The sequence below is a fragment of the Squalius cephalus genome (genome assembly GCF_949319135.1).
Source record: "Squalius cephalus genome assembly, chromosome: 8".
Lineage (NCBI taxonomy): Eukaryota > Metazoa > Chordata > Actinopteri > Cypriniformes > Leuciscidae > Squalius > Squalius cephalus.
This window is the reverse complement of record NC_137129.1, coordinates 14131276-14150114: the sequence shown is the minus strand read 5'-3', so window position 1 is coordinate 14150114 and position 18839 is coordinate 14131276. Positions and strand designations below refer to the sequence as shown.

Genomic DNA, 18839 nt, shown 5'->3' with positions numbered 1-18839 from the left:
GGGGATTAATTAAAATACTTTATTTTTTATTCAGTGAGAATACATTTAAGCATTTAAGGAAGTAGTAGTATGCTCATTGTTCAAAAGTCGTAGCATTGATTTGGTCAAGTAGCCGCATATATTTTTATATTAAAATCTATTTCATTCAATGATAACAGATGTTATAAATGTTTTTTCTTGCAAATTTGTACTTATGGCATTATGTTGTGTTAACCAGTCAACAGATTTGTTTGAAGTATCTTTAGGAGTTGCTAAACTCATTATTATCTGCACTTCTCAAATGTGAAAATACAAATATTTCTTCGTCTTTATTGAAACTGTTTGAGAACTACAGCACACTGGTAATTTTATTTCAGATTTGTTATGAGTAAATACATGCCAACATAAAAAAAATCTGGCAGGACTATTCCTGTAAGCTTTCTTGTTGTGAAAGCTGTGTTCAGATGAGACCCTCATCAGGTTTTTTTATTTATTTATTATTATTTTTTTTTTTTATTCAGCTGAATGGACATAACTTTATTTTTATAACAAAAAGACCAGGGGTCTCATTTATAAAACTGTGAGTAGGATCCTTACTAAAAGTGTACGTGCGCCCGAAAGCCAAAAATGGTGTACGCCAAAAAATATTCAGACTTTCGTACGCCAGAACCAGCGCAGAATTCACTTTATAAATCGTACTTGGTTACCTAATGTAACCTCGGTTCTCTCTAGAAGAGGGAACGAGTATTGCGTAAGTTGCTTACGCTACGGGAAAGTCTTCTTTCTTCGAGATCTGAAGCCAAAAATTATCCTTAATTTTGTATTCATTGTCAACGCAGTGCGGCAGCCGGCAGACCATGGCAAGCTGTATAAGATTGCTCATTGGCTGCCCGGCGGCAACTGCTTAAGCCTACCAGTGAGCCCTTCGCGCCCTCCACACCCTTCTAACCGTCAAGATGGGTGTGGCCAGTGTGTATATAAGGAGGGCTCGTAGGCTGAAAAATCTGGTTTTCATAGTCTGAACCGCAAAAGCTCGCGGCGCGTCACGGCAGGTTACGCAATACTCGTTCCCTCTTCTAGAGAGAACCGAGGTTACATTAGGTAACCGAGTACGTTCTCTTACGAGAGGTTCTCTCGTATTGTGTAAGTTGCTTACGCTACGGGAACCCCTTGTCAACGCCGTGCGCGCCAAGCATCCAGCACATGAATCCCAGGGAGACCGGGGAAAACATAACGCTGAAAACAGGTGGCCGGTCGGAGAAACGGGCCAACACATGTACAAAGCACTTCACTTCGTAGATAGATAGAGCGGCACAGCCGGTCTATACATATCTGTGTAAACCATGCGGCCGGCAGCTCGGGCCCACACAGTACATAAGCACATATTAGGGAAAGAAATAGAGCGGATTTACTAGTCTATTTGTGGGGAGAATAAACCCCGGCGCGACAGAGTGTAAGACGGATGGCCAGCAGCGCGGGCCAGCACCGGTACACAAGCGCGAAACGGGGAATAAGGAACAGAGCGGCACAGCCGGTCTGAGAGCAAAATACTCCTTCCCTTGGTGCCATACCAGAAATATGACCAGTATATGAACGTAGTCTGCGCATGAGCGATTGGGCAGAGCGTACATGCCACTTATACTGATAACAAATATCGTGAATAGAAATTCCACTGGACCAGGCCCACGAAGAGGCCATGCCTCTAGTGGAGTGGGCTCTGATACCCAAAGAGCACTGCAGGTGTTTGGAGGCGTAAGCTGCTGCAATCGCGTCCACTATCCACCTGGACAGGCTCTGTTTCGAGGCGGCAAGACCTATGGTGCGTCCGCCGAAAGAAACGAAGAGCTGCTCGGAACGCCTGAAAGCGGCGGAGCGCGTGATGTAAACTCTCAGCGCCCTAACAGGGCATAGGAGGTTATCACTGTCCCCATTATCGGATGCTGGCAGAGCCGAAAGGGAGATGATTTGTGCCCTAAAGGGGGTTCCAATCGCTTTGGGGATGTAACCGTGTCTCGGTCTGAGAATGACTTTTGAGTCATTTGGTCCGAACTCAAGACATGCAGTGCTAACAGATAGCGCATGCAGATCCCCCACGCGTTTTACTGAAGACAGAGCTATCAGAAAAACGGTTTTGAGCGAAAGGTATTTTGGATCTACGGATTCAAGCGGTTCAAAGGGAAAAGCCTTCAGGGCCTCCAGGACCAAGGACAGATCCCAAATAGGAACCGAGGGGGGCCGCGGGGGATTCATCCATCTGGCTCCTCTGAGGAAACGGATAATAAGCTCGTTTCTTCCTATTGCTCGGCCGCACGTCGACTCAGCGAACGCTGCAATAGCCGCCACATATACTTTGAGCGTGGAAGGGGACCTTCCCTTATCCAACAGCTCCTGTAGGAAGGAGAGCACTCGCGGAACCCCACATGTACGTGGATCCAGGCTCTTAGTAGCGCACCATTTAGAAAACACAGACCATTTAGACGCATAGAGCGTCTCGTGGAGGGGGCTCTAGACTGCGTGATCGTGTTCACGACCCCTTCTGGCAGGTCAACGGGTATCCGTTGATTACCCAAGCATGCAGAGACCATCGCTCCGGATGGGGATGCCAGATCGATCCACCGGCTTGAGAGAGGAGATCCTTTCTCACCGGGATCGGCCATGGGGGTGAGTGCGACAGCCTCACTAGCTCTGGGTACCATATTTGGTTCTCCCAACGCGGGGCCATAAGAAGCACTGGGTGGTGCGTTTCCCTGATCCTCGTTATGACGTGTGGTAACAGGGAGATCGGAGGGAAAGCGTACAGCGGGAGGCTGGGCCAGGTTTGGGACAGCGCGTCCTCGCTTTTCGAGAAAAATATCGGGCAGTGAGCGTTGTCTTTCGACGCAAAGAGGTCGACCTCCGCTCTGCCGAATAGGGGCCAGAGGAACTGGACTGTCTGAGGGTGCAGGGACCATTCTCCCGGGGGAATGAAGTCTCTGGACAGTCTGTCTGGGCCGACATTCAGGTGGCCCGGCACGTGTGCGGCTCTCAGCGAGCGCAACGAGCGGTGAGCCCACACGAGAAGGCGTTCTGTCAGTTTGCACAGGTTCCTGGACCTGACACCGCCCTGACGGTTCACATAGGACACCACGGACATGTTGTCCGAGCGGACTAGCACATGGTGATCCCGTATGAATGGGAGAAAGCGCTTGAGCGCGTTCTCGACAGCTATCATCTCCAAACAGTTTATGTGGAGGCATTTCTCCTGGTCTGACCACAGGCCAAGACCGGTTTGCCCTCGAAAAGAGCGCCCCAACCTGAGGTGGAAGCGTCTGTCGAGATAACCTTGCGGTGTGAGATGGCTCCCATTGTCACTCCCCGCTGGTACCAGTCGGCCGCTAACCAGGGCTTCAGTGCTGAAACGCAGCTCTGAGTCACTCTGATTCGATTGCCGCCGGAAGCCCAGGCTCTGTGAGGCACTCGGGCGTTCAACCAGCGTTGTAGCGGGCGCATACGCAATAGACCCAGCTGAAGCACTGCTGCAGCTGAAGCCATACAACCCAGCATCCTCTGAAATGTTTTGAGAGGTGCGGTGCTGCCCGGCTGGAAGGATGCGGCCAGGCGTCGAATGCAGCGCGCGCGCCGTGTCAACAGGCGGGCCGTCATTGCCACAGTGTCCAGATCCAAACCCAGAAAAGAGGTTGATTGACTGGGCACTAATGAGCTCTTGGTCCAGTTGACCGTGAGCTCCAGGCTTTCCAGGTGGCTGAGAAGTACTGTTCTGTGGGCGATGAGCTCGGCCTCTGACTGTGCTAGAATCAGCCAATCGTCCAAATAGTTCAAAATTCGCATTCCCCGACCTCTCAGGGGAGCGAGAGCCGTGTCCATGCACTTCGTGAATGTATGGGGTGCTAAAGACAGGCCGAATGGCAGGACGGTGTATTGATATACCTGACCGTCGAAGGCGAATCTCAAGAATGGCCTGTGACGGGGTATTATCTGGATCTGAAAGTATGCGTCTTTTAGATCGAGAGAGATAAACCAGTCCCTTGGGCGAATTTGCGCGAGGATCTGCCTGGTTGTGAGCATTTTTAACGGTCTTCTCATAAGAGCTTTGTTCAAATATCTCAGATCCAAAATTGGTCTGAGAGCTCTGTCCTTCTTGGGAACGAGAAAATAACGGCTGTAAAAGCCCGACTCGCTCATAGAAGGGGGAACCGGTTCTATAGCCCCCTTGCACAGAAGTGTCGCTATTTCTGCTCGAAGTAGATGTGCTACTTCTCCATTCACTCTTGTCTCGGTACGCGCCTGAAAGCGCGGGGGGCGGCGAGCGAACTGCAGAGTATAGCCCTGTTTTACTGTGCTTAGCACCCATTCTGATGCGCCTGGAATAGCTTCCCACGCTTTTGCGTGTGCAGCCAGGGGCAGAGTGGCCTCCGGGCTCTGATCGCCGCGCATCGCGGGCTCGAGAGCTCGAAACGGAGGGGCGGGCACAGCGCGCGCGCTCTTGGTGCTTAGATACGGCGGATCGCACGCAGCGATAGCTGGCCGTTTTACACACAGTGTCCCGGTGGCTTGGACGGGGAACATATAGTGTAAGGCGCGACGCCCGAGGGTGGCGTCGGGGGCGAAATGTTCGTTAGTATGTGTGAGCGCTCGAGGGCGGGCACAGGATTTACATTTAAAGCATGACCGGTCGTGAGAGGCCGTGTGACAGAGCAGGCAGTGAGTAGGTGTGGGCACGGTGAGGTGGACACGTGACCTACTTTTAACACTCGAGCGGCTTCTGCCTGCTTCATGAGAGTGGGCTCTGTGAGAGACACGGGATTTATAGTGCTTGTGTGCAGGGGTGAACACGGAAACGTGGGCACATTCACTGCATTTGAAACACATACGGCGTGAGCCGTGCAACCAGACATTATGCTCATTTTGAGATTTCTCTGGGTCGCCGTGAGAACGGTGGTTGCGCGCAGGCAAGCGGGTAGATATACCGGCTCGTTGGCTGCGAGGTAAACATCTGCAGTAGCCGTGGCAACGGGGACTGACAGAGCGTGAAGCTTTGATGGTGGTCCAGCCGCAGCGGGACTTAACCGTCTTTTCTTCCCTCGTGTATAGACGCTCATAAATAGTCGAGCACCATGAGTAGGAGTGGTGCGAGTGGCGGGTTCGCTTTCTGTATGTAAGAAAAGCTGGCCGCGAGCTCGGAGAAGCAAACAGCATAAATTTTTATCTGCCGCGAGAGCTGGGATCAAACACGGGTCTATGACACGAAAGCCTATGATTCTGCCACTGGACCACAGAGGAGAACACATTACCTTTCGGTTAGCGCGAGCATATAAGAGGACGACCTCATGTTTGTTTGCAGCCGTGCGTGTATTAAAACAGGCTTGTTTACTGCAATAGTAATATTTCCAGCCAACCTGAACTTGAGAGGGGACTGAGAAATGTGTGAGAATTGGCGGTTTGTCCGGCCACAGCGGGACTAAAACACTCTCTCTCCTCTTTTCGCCGGTGAGTGAGGCGCGCGCGCTGAACGTTGCTCGTGACCGTCCGCTTTGTCATCCCTTGTGAATGGCGCAATCTGCGCGGCCCAACAAGGGGGAGAGCGGGTTCGCTTTCTGTAAGTAAGAAAAGCTGGCCGCGAGCTTGGAGAAGCGAACTGCATAAATGTTTATCTGCCGCGAGAGCCGGGATCGAACACGGGTCTCTGGCGCAAAAGCCTAAGATTCCGCCACTGAGCCACAGGGGAGAATACATTAGCTTTTGGTTAGAGCGAGCAAATAAAAGAGCGTCATCATGTCTTGTGACGGCGTTTGCTTGCAGGCGTTCGTGTATTTATAACAGGCTCGTATTCTGCGATATGAACAATTCCAGTCGCCCGAACTTAAGAGGGGACTGAGAAATGGAGGTAGGACCGGCCACGGCGGGACGAAAACACTCTGTTCTCCTTTCGCCGGTGAGAGACGCGCGAGGACGGAGTAGCTTTCTTGTAATGTAAAGAGAGCTCCAAGACCGTCCGCTTCTGCCATCCCTTGTGAGCGGCGCAGTTTGCGCGGCTCGAACAGAGGGAGAGGAAGCTCGCTCCGAGACCGTCCACTTCTGCCATCCCTTGTGAGCGGCGCAGTAGCGCGGCTCGAACAGAGGGAGGGTGTCTATCTCATTCGCCTCATCCCCTGACGCGGTGGCGGCGCGGGCGAGAGCCGGCGGTTGAGCGGCCGGGAGGGGGGGCGGAGAGGTTTTGACAAAAACGCCTCGTGCTCTTTTAGAACAGTGAGAGAAAGTGTGTGTCGCAGGACGAACACACACAGCAGTAATAAAAGGATATGTCGCCGGATAGCGTTGCAGGCATGGACGGCTGAAGGCGGCGAAGGCGGACGGCTTCCTCAGGCGCTGTCCTAGGCTTGCTGGTCGCTGGTTTCAACGCCTCTCAAGATCCAGTGATGCGAAGAGCTTCGCTGAAGACAAGAAAATCAGATTTTTCAGCCTACGAGCTCTCCTTATATACACACTGGCCACACCCATCTTGACGGTTAGAAGGGTGTGGAGGGCGCGAACCTCATTGGGTGTGACGTCACGCAGGGCTCACTGGTAGGCTTAAGCAGTTGCCGCCGGGCAGCCAATGAGCACGCTTATACAGCTTGACATGGTCTGCCGGCTGCCGCACTGCGTTGACAATGAATACAAAATTAAGGATAATTTTTGGCGTCAGATCTCGAAGAAAGAAGACTTTCCCGTAGCGTAAGCAACTTACGCAATACGAGAGAACCTCTCGTAAGAGAACCCAGTCAGCGGAAGATTGTGCGCACATGCGTCTCCACCCTGAAATAACCATATATGGAGCTTACAACGCCTAGTTTTACTATGCAGATCCTCATCTGCATATAATTTGCATATGATTATTCAGCCACGTGATAACGTTTAATGGTACAAGACACATTACATTAATAAAAATCATGTAGTTGCCTATCCTTGCCTTGTTTTTGAATACATAAATCAAATTTTCTCAATCTTTTCCACTGGCCGAATTGTATTTTTAATTGATTTATATTTTCAATGGAAACAGATAGGCCTTGGGCATTATTTGCACGAAACTATTTTCTCAGACAATCTGGTATTATCATGATAAGCAATTATCTCTGTGGTTAAAACATTAAAACACAGCACGCCACAGGAAAAGTGTTAAAAAACATTGCATCCACAACAAATATTTCTATTGATTGAATATAACAAATGTTGTAACTTCTCAGTAATGATTTCATGTTTAAGTGTTTAACTCTATTAATTTGAATGGCATATTTAATCTAAATGTTTATATCAGAAGTAAAACATAGTTTAAATCATTATTTTATTTATTTAAACTTTTATTTGCGTCAGTTTCACTAAATGTCCCAACGCGCTCGCTGGCGCGGACATTTAAGAAGGGATGGATATTTGCTTCAAGTGATAGGCTTGGTGAGTGAAATTATATTTGTATTATCTTTCTGTATGTTTAATTTTCTTTAGATTTTCTGTCTAAAAGTGACCAAAAAGACATTTAACTCCAGCTCACCATTGGTGTCGCCAGACTGCTCCATCTCCAAAAAGTTCGTACGCATGGGTCAGAGTTTGCGTGCAGGTGCGCAAATTTTCCCGTCAAGTTTGTTTTTATAAATCACAACTTATGCGTCGGAAGTGGCGCACGCCTCTTTCAGGGCCTGTTTTGTGCGTACGCAACGGTTAAAAATTAGGCCCCAGTTCTTAAAAGGAAATATGTAAACACACAGGGCTCAACACTAAGGAGTTTATAAATAAATAAATAATATTTGAATAAGTAATGTTAAATGAAGACACTTATGAACATATTACAAGTAATAGCACAATACATTAGAACAAAGATACAAATGAAATAGATTTCAGGTAGGCCTAACAGTATTTAGGTAAAAAATACTATAATGTATAAATTATATACGTATATTAATCTTTACTAAAGCTAAAGGTTATTCCGTCATGAGCAGATTTGAGTAGAGTTTTAGGCTACTTTCACTTTAAGAACAAATGCATGGATCTGATTTTCTCCCAAATGTTTACGTTAAGACTTTTTATTTTAACTCTGGGCTTAGGAGGATACTGCCATTTTGACATAATTTTGAGTGTATTCATCTGTGTAAGCATGACAAGACACAAAAGAGAGCTGAGTTCAATAATGGTGCGCTGATGCACAGAAAACAGCACGTGTGTACAAAATTAAGCTTCTTTCACATCTTCTTGCAGGTGAACGGCTTAAAATCCTTTGAATGTTTATGAAGACCACATTCATGTTCTAATACTGCTTTCTAATTTCTAAATAAGTGGAATTTTGAAACCAACTGGCTGAAAACTATGATCTCCCTCAAAATCTGGAGTTGAATAAAATGCTCCAATTTTGCAATCTGTCATTATTTGGCGTGAGGCCAGGGTGTAACCTCGAGCATCAATTTAAAAAAAAATTACTCCAAGGTCATAAATGTCCCTGTCAAATACTGTCATAATATTGGGCTTTGGAGCAGACTTAAGTTTGGTCTCATTTTAAAGAACCTTGGCCAAAGTAAAAAGCAAAAGTTAAAGGTTTAAGATTATGACTATTATGTATGAACATTTCATATAAAATATTTAATAAAACTGTGGGTAAGTTTCATTTTTTTTTTAAAAAAAGCAACATTTTAAACAAAAAGCTGAGAAAATTACATTTGTCAAAGACTACATCTGGATCAGATTCAAAATGATGATCAAAACAGAGTAGATTGAGTCCAACACCCCCAAAGTCATTAACCCTTCCTGGGCCAACATTTCATCCAACTCATACAGGTTTGGAACAACTTGGGGGTAAGTGATGACATTCATTTCTGGGTGACCTTTACATGCTATAGAGTGATGAAAGCATGAAATATTTTTGTAGACCAAACCCTGGAAATGGGTTTGCATTTTAGCACTTCTGATTCTGGTTCTAAAGACTGAGTTTTTTTTAATGAGTTTTGTTTCAAAGGTGAGGTCATGCTAATGCAGTGCCAACAATAGACTCCCAGTAGACACTTGAGGTAACAGGTTTGTTTATTTTTTCAAAAACAAAGCAAACACTAAATGAAGAAAACAAGGCAAAGTATGCAGCTATGACTTCACTTGATACAACAACCTCAATATGCCTGGAGATGAACGGTTATTTTGAGTAGTCTGAGAGTGCAGAGGTGCTGGATCTTGAAAGCCAGGCTGGACAGACTGCAAACTCATAGCTTGAAGTGGTATTTTACCGGGTTGCGCCAAAGGTTTGGAACCAAGACTGGAAAGAGACATGTAACTTGACTGCTCTGGCTTAGGAAAGACCTGGAATCTAGACTGCCGGGACACAGACTGGTAATGGGATTGTGCTGACTGCAGGCCACTGAGCGGGGACACAGACTGGTATCTGGCTTGTGCTGACTGCAGGCCGCTGGGCTTGGACACAGACTGAGAGCTGGTTTGCGCTGAGAACAGGCCACTAGGCTGGGACACAGACAGGTCGCGGGCTTGTGCTGACTGCAGACTGCTAGGCTGGGACACAGACTGAGAGCTGGATTGCGCTGAGAGCAGGCCACTGGACTGGGACACAGACGGGTAACGGGCTTGTGCTGACTGCAGGCCGCTGGGCTGGGACACAGACTGAGAGCTGGTTTGCGCTGAGAACAGGCCACTAGGCTGGGACACAGACAGGTCGCGGGCTTGTGCTGACTGCAGACTGCTAGGCTGGGACACAGACTGAGAGCTGGATTGCGCTGAGAGCAGGCCACTGGACTGGGACACAGACGGGTAACGGGCTTGTGCTGACTGCAGGCCACTGGGCTGGGACACAGACTGGTAACGGGCTTGTGCTGACTGCAGGCCGCTGGGCTGGGACACAGACTGAGAGCTGGATTGCGCTGACTGCAGGCCACTGGGCTGGGACACAGACGGGTAACGGGATTGTGCTGTCGGTAGGCCACTGAGCTGGGACACAGACTGGTAACGGGATTGTGCTGTCGGTAGGCCACTGAGCTGGGACACAGACGGGTAACGGGCTTGTGCTGACTGCAGGCCGCTGGGCTGGGACACAGACTGAGAGCTGGATTGCGCTGACTGCAGGCCACTGGGCTGGGACACAGACGGGTAACGGGATTGTGCTGTCGGTAGGCCACTGAGCTGGGACACAGACTGGTAACGGGATTGTGCTGACTGCAGACTGCTAGGCTGGGACACAGACTGAGAGCTGGTTTGCGCTGACTGCAGACTGCTGGGCAAGGACAGAGACTGGTATCTGGCTTGTGCTGACTGCAGGCCGCTGGGCTTGGACACAGACTGAGAGCTGGTTTGCGCTGAGAACAGGCCACTAGGCTGGAACACAGACAGGTAGCGGGCTTGTGCTGACTGCAGACTGCTAGGCTGGGACACAGACTGGTAACGGGATTGTGCTGACTGCAGGCCACTGAGCTGGGACAAAGACTGAGAGCTGGTTTGCGCTGAGAACAGGCCACTAGGCTGGGACACAGACGGGTAACGGGATTGTGCTGACGGTAGGCCACTGAGCTGGGACACAGACTGGTAACGGGATTGTGCTGACTGCAGACTGCTAGGCTGGTCCACAGACTGGTAACGGGCTTGTGCTGACTGCAGGCCGCTGGGCTGGGACACAGACTGAGAGCTGGTTTGCGCTGAGAACAGGCCACTGGGCTGGGACACAGACTGAGAGCTGGTTTGCGCTGAGAACAGGCCACTGGGCTGGGACACAGACTGGTAACGGGCTTGTGCTGACTGCAGGCCACTGGGCTGGGACACAGACTGGTAACGGGATTGTGCTGAAGGTAGGCCACTGAGCTGGGACACAGACTGGTAACGGGATTGTGCTGAAGGTAGGCCACTGAGCTGGGACACAGACTGGTAATGGGATTGTGCTGACTGCAGACTGCTAGGCTGGTCCACAGACTGGTAACGGGCTTGTGCTGACTGCAGACTGCTGGGCAAGGACAGAGACTGGTATCTGGCTTGTGCTGACTGCAGGCCGCTGGGCTTGGACACAGACTGAGAGCTGGTTTGCGCTGAGAACAGGCCACTAGGCTGGAACACAGACAGGTAGCGGGCTTGTGCTGACTGCAGACTGCTAGGCTGGTCCACAGACTGGTAACGGGCTTGTGCTGACTGCAGGCCACTGGGCTGGGACACAGACTGAGAGCTGGATTGCGCTGAGAACAGGCCACTGGACTGGGACACAGACGGGTAACGGGCTTGTGCTGACTGCAGGCCACTGGGCTGGGACACAGACTGGTAACGGGCTTGTGCTGACTGCAGGCCGCTGGGCTGGGACACAGACTGAGAGCTGGAGTGCGCTGACTGCAGGCTACTGGGCTGGGACACAGACGGGTAACGGGCTTGTGCTGACTGCAGACCACTGGGCTGGGACACAGACTGGTAACGGGCTTGTACTGATGGTAGGCCACTGAGCTGGGACACAGACTGGTAACGGGATTGTGCTGACGGTAGGCCACTGAGCTGGTACACAGACTGGTAACGGGATTGTGCTGACTGCAGACTGCTAGGCTGGTCCACAGACTGGTAACGGGCTTGTGCTGACTGCAGGCCACTGAGCTGGGACACAGACTGAGAGCTGGTTTGCGCTGACTGCAGACTGCTGGGCAAGGACAGAGACTGGTATCTGGCTTGTGCTGACTGCAGGCCGCTGGGCTTGGACACAGACTGAGAGCTGGTTTGCGCTGAGAACAGGCCACTAGGCTGGAACACAGACAGGTAGCGGGCTTGTGCTGACTGCAGACTGCTAAGCTGGTCCACAGACTGGTAACGGGCTTGTGCTGACTGCAGGCCACTGGGCTGGGACACAGACTGAGAGCTGGATTGCGCTGAGAACAGGCCACTGGACTGGGACACAGACGGGTAACGGGCTTGTGCTGACTGCAGGCCACTGGGCTGGGACACAGACTGGTAACGGGCTTGTGCTGACTGCAGGCTACTGGGCTGGGACACAGACGGGTAACGGGCTTGTGCTGACTGCAGACCACTGGGCTGGGACACAGACTGGTAACGGGCTTGTGCTGACTGCAGGCCACTGGGCTGGTCCACAGACTGGTAACGGGTTTGTGCTGACTGCAGGCCGCTGGGCTGGGACACAGACTGGTAACGGGCTTGTGCTGACTGCAGGCCACTGGGCTGGTCCACAGACTGGTAGCGGGCTTGTGCTGACTGCAGGCCACCGGACTGCACCACAGACTGGTAGTGCACCGGTTCTGGATGTTGGTCACTAGGCCAGACCACAGACTGGTATCTAGCTTGTGCTAACTGCAGACCACTGGGCCAGTTCACTGATTGGGAGCCAGTTTGTGTAGGTTTTTGGAAACCAAGCTGGGGCACAAACTGGTAGCTGGCTTGTGCTGACAGCAGGCCAGACTGAGAGCTGGCTTGGGCTGGTTGTTGGATTCCAGACTGGTCCACAGACTGTGAGCTGGCTTGGGCTGACAGCAGGCTACCTGACAGTTCAACAGATTGTGAGCTGGCTTGGGATGGTTGTTGGATTCCAGACTGGTCCACAGACTGTGAGCTGGCTTGGGCAGGTTGTTGGATGCCAGACTGGTCCACAGATTGTGAACTGGCTTGGGCTGACAGCAGGCTACCTGATGGTTCCACAGACTGAGAGCTAGCTTGGGCTGGTTGTTGGATGCCAGACTGGTCCACAGACTGTGAGCTGGCTTGGGCAGACAGCAGGCTACCTGATGGTTCCACAGACTGTGAGCTGGCTTGGGCAGACAGCAGGCTATCTGATGGTTCAACAGATTGTGAGCTGGCTTGGGCAGGTTGTTGGATGCCAGACTGGTCCACAGACTGTGAGCTGGCTTGGGCAGACAGCAGGCTATCTGACAGTTCAACAGATTGTGAACTGGCTTGGGCTGACAGCAGGCTACCTGCTGGTTCCACAGACTGAGAGGTAGCTTGGGCTGGTTGTTGGATGCCAGATTGGTCCACAGATTGTGAGCTGGCTTGGGCTGATTGCAGGCCACTAGGCTGGGACACAGACTGGTAATGGGCTTGTGCTGACTGCAGACTGCTGGGCTGGGACACAGACTGGTAACGGGCTTGTGCTGACTGCAGACTGCTGGGCTGGGACACAGACTGGTAACGGGCTTGTGCTGACTGCAGACTGCTGGGCTGGGACACAGACTGGTAACCGGCTTGTGCTGATTGCATACTGCTGGGTTGGGACACAGACTGGTAGCGGGTTTGTGCTGACTGCAGGCCACTGGGCTGGTCCACAGACTGTTTAGGGGCTTGGGCTGACTGCAGACTGCTGGGCAAAGACAGAGACTGGTATCTGGCTTGGCCTGACTGCAGACCGCTTAGCTGGCCCACAGACTCATAGCTGGCTTGTGCTACCTGCAGACCGCTGGGCCGGAGCACAGACTGGTAACGGGATTGTGCTGACTGCAGGCCACTGGGCTGTTCTACAGACTGGTAACGGGATTGTGCTGACTGCAGGCCACTGAGCTGGGACACAGACTGAGAGCTGGTTTGCGCTGACTGTAGCCCACTGGGCAGGTAACGGGCTTGTGCTGATTGCAGACCGCTGGGCCAGAACACAGACTGGTAGCGGGCTTGTGCTGACTGCAGGCCAATGGGCCAGTTCACTGATTGAGAGCCAGTTTGTGTAGGTTTTTGAAAACCAAGCTGGGGCACAAACTGGTAGCTGGCTTGTGCTGATGACAGGCCAGACTGAGAGCTGGCTTGGGCTGGTTGTTGGATGCCAGACTGGTCCACAGACTGTGAGCTGGCTTGGGTTGGTTGTTGGATGCCAGACTGGTCCACAGACTGTGAGCTGGCTTGGGCTGACAGCAGGCTACCTGATGGTTCCACAGACTGAGAGGTAGCTTGGGCTGGTTGTTGGATGCCAGACTGGTCCACAGACTGAGAGCTGGCTTGGGCTGATTGCAGGCCACTGGACTGGTCAACAGATTGTGAGACAGCTTGTTCAGAGTTCTGGCTGCTGGCTTGAGATGATTGTTGGAGGCTGGGCCGGGCCACAAGTTGGTATCTTGCCTGTGCTAACTGCACACCACTAGGCTGAATTGTGGAACCATAGTGTGACTGCACTAGTTGCTGGCCACTCAGTAATGGCACAAGTCCATATCCAAAGCTGGCTTGCCATAACTGATAGCTGGGTTGTGAGGACTCATTTCTCTGCTGCAAAGGCTTGACCAAAAAGGTAGAACTTGAAATCTGGACTGGCTTGTTACCAGAAAATAACTTAGAAACAACTTGAAGTCTATTTCTCTGAGGCTTGACAATGGGCTGCACTGCAGACTGGTAGCTGACTTCCACTATTTGGCCACTGGACTGGGAGCTGTTCTGCACTATTTGCTGGCTACTAGACACCACAGACTCATTACTAGACTGTACTACAGTTTCATAGTTGAGCTGTGTTGGCTCAGGTAGAGACTCAATGTGCATATTTGTACCCATTGCAGTGGTCACAGAACCAGAAACAAGACTGCCACTACCAGCTGAAGATATCAGAGATCCTTGAAGTTGACTACTAGCATCAGAGTCAGAACCAGGCTTATATACATTAGTCACTGGTCCAAAACCAGAAGAGCCATTTTGAGGACTATAGCTTATACTGCTATACACACCCTTAACTTGTGCAGAACTGTAAGTGTTACTCCTTGATTTCTGAGGACTGATGGGCATTGATACATCAGCGCCATACCAGCTGTAGGAACTTTGTGGCTTCACATCCTGCATGGGGAAACCAGCCTCATTGTATACAGGATAACCACTCCTGACAAAGCCACCAACTAGAAGAAAATAGAAAAGGGAAAAGAAAGAATCAAACAGACATGCTAGCAAACATGAATTATAGAACTTGCCTGGATAAACCTTACCACTTCCAAAATGGTCACAGACACAAAGACTGAGAAGTGCCAAAGAAAAACTGTAGATGAAAATATATATTAGATGAGTGCCACTAGTTATCAAATGCCAAATACTACAATTTATCATCATACCTTAAGAGTCGGCTAGTGGTACCTTCCATGGCCAAACAAAAATACAACAACTACCACTTCAACAACACCAGTAAAAATTCACAAAAAAACATACTTGACCTCCAACACATATTAGTGTTGCCTGAAGGGACTCTTTATAGTGCCAGCAACAGGCATTTACCAATTGTTTCCTGGCAATCAGTTGTCATGGGAACATGTAATACTCAATTATTAGGTTCAGGTGTTACAACTCTTATCATGACAGCTGCCATTTCATTAAAGATAGTTGCTTTTTTATTCTATGATTACTGGACAGAAAGACAGCACACAAATTACTTTTTAGGGATTAATTAAAATACTTAATTTTTTATTCAGTGAGAATACATTTAAGCATTTAAGGAAGCAGTAGTATGCTCATTCTTCAAAAGTCTTAGCATTGATTTGGTCAAGCAGCCGTATATATTTTTATATTAAAATCTATTTCATTCAATGATAACAGATGTTATAAATGTTTTTTCTTGCAAATTTGTACTTATGGCATTATGTTGTGTTAACCAGTCAACAGATTTGTTTGAAGTATCTTTAGGAGTTGCTAAACTCATTATTATCTGCACTTCTCAAATGTGAAAATACAAATATTTCTTTGTCTTTATTGAAACTGTTTGAAAACTAGAGCACACTGGTAATTTTATTTCAGATTTGTTATGAGTAAATACATCTGGCAGGACTATTCCTGTAAGCTTTTCTGATCTGAAAGCTGTGTTCAGATGAGACCCTCATCAGATTTTTTATTCATTTTATTTTAATTTTGTATTCAGCTGAATTGACATAACTTTATTTTTATAACAAAAAGACCAGGGGCCTCATTTATAAACGTTGCGTATGCACAAAAGAAGGCGTACGCCGCTCTCTACGCAATAATTGGTATTTATAAAAAGCAAACTTGACGGGAAAATGTGCGGTCCTTCACGCAAGCTCTGACCCAGGCGTACGCACAAAAACGGGTAAAATGAGAAATGGCGACACCGTTGGCAGATGGAAGAAACACGTGAAAGTGTGTGAAACTTTAGACCGTTGTGTAAAAGAAATGGCAATACTGCCTCTCATAAATAACATGAAGACTTTACAAAGCAAGTCTTACAATTAACAGCCTACACGAACACCCGTTTGATCGATCTGCAGTGTAAAACAAACAAAATCATACGAAAATTACAACAGAAATGCAAATGAACACATATTTGCAAAAAGAAAAGTGAAATATGTTCTGCAATAATATTGGCATGTTGTGCAATTCATCCTCATAAATAATATAGTTAACAGAACGAAATAATGTACAAAACTGATATTCTCGTCAATGTGTCCGCCTGGCGGAGCAGATGCAATTAGATAGACAGATAGATAGATAGATAGATAGATAGATAGATAGATAGATTAATTGTCCACTGGGGAAAGTTGTTTTCATAGTTAAACATTTCTTCATATGCTACGGAATTATGGTATTCATGCATATGCCTTTAGTTTGTTTTATTTTTGATAAAATAATGTATGACGTATATATCTCAACCATTCAGAAAGCTGCAAGAAATTACATTTGCTCTGAACTATTTCCCATTTTCACGTCGATTATTACCGACATCTGTAGCTTGTCAGATGCAATTAAATGGATGGAAATAAAATGCCCCATCACAATGCATAATGACGCACAATGGCTGATCTGGCGCTCTTAGAAGATGTGGCAAATGGAAGGATTCGGAGTGAACGCATCTTTAGACAGCAAGAAGACTTGCTGGCAAACGAGGACGAGTGGCTTATGAGCCGGTTCCGACTTCCTCGAGCCGTCCTGTTGGGCCTCTGCGGTCTTTTGGGCCCGGCGTTACAGAGGAGCACTCGGAGGAACCACGCCGTGCCAGTCCCACTTCAAGTCCTTACAACATTAGGATTCCTGGCGACTGGCACTTTTCAGAGGGAATTGGCTGACAGGTCAGGTATATCTCAGCCGACCCTTAGCCGGGTAATGCCAGACGTGTTAAAAGGCATAATAGCTATGTCCCATGATTCCATAAAGTTTCCATACACGGCGGGTGAACAGGCAAACAAGAAAGCTCAATTTGCAGCTATGTATGGTTTCCCAAATGTCATCGGTGCTATTGACTGCACTCATGTTGCCATAAGGCAACATTCATTAATAGAAAGCATTTTCATTCAATCAATGTCCAAATTATTTGTGATGCAGACATGTTGCTCACTAATGTAGTAGCTTGGTGGCCTGGGTCAACCCATGACTCATTTATTTTAAGACACAGCAGTGTTGGACGCAGACTCGAGGCTGGTGCTGTGCGTGATGGCTGGCTTCTAGGTACGTTTGATTATAGACATTCACATTTTAATGTACTTCAATGTCTTAACCCTTTCACTATCCTTGCAGGGGACAGTGGATATCCCCTCAAACAGTGGCTGCTTACGCCTTTCCTCAACCCACATAGTGCAGAGGAAAGGCACTACAACATGTGCCACAGCCGAGCTCGCGCTATAGTGGAGCGCACCATCGGCCTGTTTAAGGGAAGATGGCGCTGCCTCGACTGCACTGGAGGGAGGTTATTGTACACGCCTGAAAAGGTGTGCCAAATCGTGCTGGCATGTGCTGTGCTACACAATGTGGCACAGCTTAAAAACGTGCCTCTACCCCCTGGCGCCGATTGCTGTGTTGGTCCCGACCCTGACCCCCATCCCCAGGCATTTGAGCCAAATGCTGCTGCTGTGCGCCAGCGTTTGGAAGTGATGCGTCGCTTGTAAAGAACAACAAAAGGTGTGGAAAATATTATTTATTCAAGAATTCCCTCATTGTGCAGTTTATTTCAGTCAGGACAGTCTTGATTTCGCCCAACTCCTTGGCCACCTCTCTGATTGAACTAATGACTTCCCTCTGCATTTCAAGGACTGCATCGGTGAGGACACGTCCACTGCTGGAGGGTTGAGAGCCGCGTGCCGTGGAGACGCTGGGTCCAGACGGCTGCTCAGCTGCAGCATCGTAACCACTGGCCCCGCTGGAACACCCAGCAACTGAAATAAAATTGTTCTATATTAATAAACTGTAATTGTGTAGCCTGCATACATGTGACTTGACTGCATTCATTTTATTTATTTCTCTTACCTGTGTCACCTGGTGCATCTGGCGCGTCAGTGTCCCCCTCCGCCTCAGTCACCACTCCACTTAATAGGGATTCCCCAATAATTGCGCCAGTCTCTCATCAAGAGGGGTCAGCTCCGGTGTCCCCTTTCCCCCACCCGCGGCAGACACACTCTGGCGATGGAGCGCTAGACGCTTTTTTGAGGCCCCAGGGGCCTCATTTATAAAACTGTGCGTAGGAACCTTACTAAAAGTGTACGTGCGCCCGAAAGCCAAAAATGGCGTACGCAAAAAAAATATTCAGACTTATAAAACCGTGCGTACGCCAGAACCTGCGCAGAATTCACTTTATAAATCCCAGTCAGCGGAAGATTGTGCGTACATGCGTCTCCACCCGAAATAACCATATATGGAGCTTACAACGCCTACACTGTTAGAAATTTCTTGTAATTTTACAGGAAATTCCTGGCTAATAGTTGCCGTAAATTTACTGTAAACAGTATACAGGACTGTTATTGTAAAATAACTACAACAAGGTACTGTACTTTTCCTGTAATTTCACAGGATAGAATACTGTAAATATTACAGCAAAATTTTATATTTACGGCAACTTAGTAGCCAGGAATTTCCTGTAATTTTAGGGATTTCCTGTAATTTCACAGGACAGAATATTGTAAATATTACAATTAAATGTTGTAACTTGGTTAAATGTCCTCTTTCAGACTTCTGCAAAGAAAAACAAAACACTT

At 48.7% G+C, this 18839-nt stretch overlaps 1 long non-coding RNA gene across 1 annotated transcript; it reads left to right on the top strand.

Moving 5' to 3' along the window:
* Positions 1–17235: 17235 nt before the first annotated feature.
* Positions 17236–17966, top strand: LOC307163814. Its single transcript, XR_013822155.1, has 3 exons — positions 17236–17319; positions 17389–17769; positions 17899–17966. It is a non-coding gene; the product is annotated as an uncharacterized lncRNA (long non-coding RNA).
* Positions 17967–18839: the final 873 nt, after the last annotated feature.